The 4,419-nt window shown below is 37.1% G+C and overlaps 1 pseudogene; it reads left to right on the top strand.

Annotated features, from left to right (window-relative positions):
• Nucleotides 1–2,775: 2,775 nt before the first annotated feature.
• On the top strand, nucleotides 2,776–3,831 carry LOC112478682 (annotated as a pseudogene).
• The last annotated feature ends 588 nt before the right edge of the window (nucleotides 3,832–4,419 follow it).

The raw sequence follows: 4,419 nt of genomic DNA, 5'->3' as shown, positions 1-4,419 counted from the left end.
AGGAGCTGTACAAAATAAAAGACTTTTATAGGCAGAAGGGAGCTGGAACAAGGAAGTTATACGGGTTAGTTATGCAAGATTATGTTCCTTTAGATATGGCAGGGGTCTATTAGACAGATGACCTAACTAGTGCTGATCACATGATTCCTGATTGACTGGTTAAGGTTCTATTTGTGGGAGAGCAGAAGCTGTAATTCAGTCTCAGCTTGGTGATGTGGGGCTGGTGTAAGTGGCTCCATTTGGGCCTGCTGTCTTATTTTGAACAGGATAAAGCATTTTTTATTCCCCAAATGATAAGCATTTACTCCTTTTCCAGATTTTACTTCTAGGAACATCAATTATATGACACAAGATAGATAATATGCTTTTCTCTTTCGAGTTTCTCTATAGGTGACCTTCTCCCAGTAATGGATGATTAGGGCTCAGTTGTTGACTTTGACAGTCTAAGAGCACCCGGTGTCCAAGGAGTGGGGATGAGGTGGAACAGGAGTAGGAAACGAAGAGGAGGAAGGAACGGCAATGGCGGGAAGGGCTGCAGAAGGAACTGAGGCCTCAAGGATATACTCTGCCGTGCCGCAATTTGCCTCAGACCAGTATGGGGCACTCGCCTTAGGACGACGTCCACGCTGCCACAGAGAGGGTGGTAGAGGCCAGAGATTACTTGGAGGAGGATGGAAAACTCAATTTGAAACTAAGTATTTTCACTACTAGAGTAGGAACTGAAGTTTCAGCTGCATTTTGTTCCTTTCTACAACACTGCCACCATGTGGCAGTAGAGGAACATTGCAGCTAGCACACCTGAAGTGACAGAACTAATTCTCATTCTAATTCTGGCTGGTGCATCCTGGTGGTTTTCTTATGTCCGCTATGATTAATGATGTTGCACACCTTCATACATTTATTGGCCATTTGGATATTATTGTTCTGTGAAGTACCTCTTCAAGTCTTTTGTCCATTTTTAATTGGGATATTTGCCTTTCTCATTACTGATATATAGGACTCCTTCATATAGTCTACATGTAAGTCCTTTGTCAAATAAATACATGTATCGTGACATGTAATATGACTACAGGAAAATGATTTTGAGCCTAAGTTTATATCTAGCTGTTATGGGTTGAATTGTGTCCCTCTCCCAGCAAAATATGTTGGCGTCTGAACCCGTTACTCAGAATGTGGCCTTACTTGGTAATATGGTCGTTGAAAGTCTAATTAGTTAAGCTGAGATGAGGTCATACTGGTACAGGGTGGATCCTTAATCCAATATGACTAGTGCCTTAAGGAAGAAAAGACACTGAGACAGATACAAGAGCAGCATACCATGTGATGACAGAGGAAAAGAACAAGAAAAAAAATCATTAAAGCTATAGCATATTTGAAAAATTCAATTCTAATTGACATTTATAGAATACAACATCCAACCACTGACGAACACAGTCTTTTTGTGTGTACGTGAAATGTTCACCAAAATAGATCAAGTCTCAAAAAAATTTCAAAAGATCAAAAAAGTGGCCAAAATGCTCTGTGACTACAATGTAATTAAACTAAAAATCAATACCTGAAAAATAACCAGAAAATTTCAACATACTAGAAATTAAACGCCTAAGTAACCTAAGGTCAATCGAACAAACTAGAAAGCCCAGAAACAGCCCCACATAAATATAATCACCTGAACTCTGACCAAGGAGCAAAGGCAATCAAATAGAGAAGGGATAGTTTTTATCAACAAATGATGCTGGAATAGCTAAACAGCTACAGGCAAACAAGCAAACAAACACATACACATAAATACAAACAAATAAAAATAAAATAATCTAATCAGAGACCCTACACACCTTTCATAAAACTTAACTCGAAAATGAATCACAAATCTAGATGTAAAATGCAAAACAATAAAATTTCTAGATCGTAACATAGGAGAAAATCTAGGTGACCTTGGGTTTGGTAATGAGTCTTTCCAAACAAAACCAAAAGCACAATCCATGAAAAAAAACTGATAAGTGAGACTTCATTAAAATTTAAAGCTTTTGCTGCAAGAAAGACGCTGTTAAGAAAAAGAAACAAGCCACAGACTGAGAGAAAATATTTGCAAAACAATATCTGATTAAGAACTATTATCTGAAATATACAAAGAGCTCTTAAACTCAACAATAAGAAAACAACCCGATTTTAAAATTGGCAAAATACTGAACAGAAACTTCACCAAAGAAGGTATACAGAATGGCAAATGGACATACAAGAAGATGCTCAACATCATATATCATTAAGGAATTTAAGCTAAAACAATGAGATAACCATTATACATGTTCTAATGGCTAAAATGCATAACACTGACAACACCAAATGCTAGTAAGGCTGTAGAGCAATAGGAACTCTTGTTCACTGCTGGTGGGAACACAAAAAGATACAGCCATTTTGGAAGATAGCTCAGCAGTTTCTTACAAAATTAAATATACTCTTACTTTTAAATCTAGCATCACACTCCTTGGAATTTAACCAAATGAGTTGAAAACGTGTAGCCTCATAAAAGCCTGCACACGAATATTTATAATAGCCTGATTCATAATTACCGAAACTTAAAAGTAACCAAGATGTCCTTCAATAAGTGAACAGATAAACAAACTGGTATATCTATACAATGGAATAGTATGCAATGAAAAGAAGAAATGAGCTATCAAGCCACAAAGAGACATGCATATTGCTAAGTGAAAGAAATCAGTCTGACAGCCTACATTCAGTATGACTCCAACTACATGACATTTTGGAAATTTCAAAACTATGGCTACAGTAAAAAGATCAAAGATCATTGGGTACCGGGAGTTCAAAGGGAAGGATGGAGGGAAGGATGGACAGTTGGAGCACAAGGCAGTGAAATTTGTCTGTATAATATTGTAATGGCGAATAATTGTCATCATGCATTTATCAAAACTCATAGACTATATAACTCAAAGAGTGAACCATAATGTAAACTGTAGACTTTAGTTAATAATAATGTATCTACACTGGCTCATCAATTGTAACAAATATACTGGGAAAACTGGGAGAGAGGTTTAAGGTGGTACGAGGGAACTCTTTTAACTTTCTGCTCATTTTTCTGCAAACATAAAACTGCTCTAAAGAATGAAGTCTATTAATTGAAAAAACTGTAGCCACTTAACCTGCACACTATATAATTTTACTAATTCCTATTATAGCTAATTCATACTAAATCTAAATATTTTGTCTGACCTTACAAACTAACTGTACATTATAAAAATCAGAGGCAGAGTTAATCCAGGTTTATTCTGACAATTGATCCAACCACTGACGAACACAGTCTTTTTGTGTGTACATGAAATGTTCTTCCCTGAGTTATTGTTAATAAAGCCCATGCTCACCAATTATGTCACAAGAATAAGAATCTTTTGGTTCCACCACTACATATGCCACAAATGAAGAGATGGCTACATATCAAAAATATATGAGTGAGAGGATGCTGGGGTGGGAAACAGGTGGAGGGAGACAAGGCATCATCAGCCTGGAGAGGAGGTGACACTGTGGCAGGTAATAATACATCATCATTAGTCAAGTTGGCCTCGGCACCTGAGCCTCCAGCCTTTAAAAAGGTACCACCCGAAGAGTACAACCTGGAAACTCAGGGCTCAGAGTGGTCTGCAGGACAACCTTATTTCCAGCTGCAAATCTGTAAAGGCTTTCGGACGGATAACCCTTTTGCTTTCTGTGGCTTATCTTGGATATACATATGCAACACAGGAGAATAAAAAGGGCCTCTATGAAGCTACGGATAGTGAGGGACGCCGTTATATGAGGAGGAAATCATCGAAATGGGATTAATAGTGCTGGTTACTAGTAACAGATGGTTACCCATTACTAGTGCGGGATGGAGCTAAGTTAAGGGCTCTGAAATCGCCAAATGATAGACTCTATGAATGCAAAATATCATGTTTCTTGTTTTAGAATATGGTAATGAGGAAAGATAGCAGTTGCAACCATCCCAATATAGTAAATTTGTCCCTACAGAGCTGCAGCCATTATCTCATTCTTTTTCCACAAAAAGTTTCTCAGTATATTTCTTTTATTAAACCCTCTCATAAAGTACCATGAGAATGGAAGTCGTTTTGTTAATTAGTAAGGTCTATATCATAAAAGTTCCCAGTGTTGTTAAAATCGCATGGTATTTCTAATAGTTTAAGGTGAACTGTGCATTTGCAACTGCTGTGAGGGTTTAGGTTTGTTCTGCTACTTACAAAGGGAATGTTTATTTTCTACCTGGCACAGAATCTATATTTGTGAAGAAAAAGAAATAATTGTAAATTATGGTAAAGCCTGCAGTCAACATTAAAGACAAATAGTTTTACAGAGTCACAGATGGCTCATATATTTTGGTTTTCCATTTCAGCTATTTTTGGTCCAGAATTTTAT

The sequence above is a fragment of the Pteropus alecto genome, unplaced genomic scaffold (genome assembly GCF_000325575.1).
Source record: "Pteropus alecto unplaced genomic scaffold, ASM32557v1 scaffold22, whole genome shotgun sequence".
NCBI lineage: Eukaryota > Metazoa > Chordata > Mammalia > Chiroptera > Pteropodidae > Pteropus > Pteropus alecto.
This window is presented reverse-complemented; position numbering and strand designations above follow the sequence as displayed.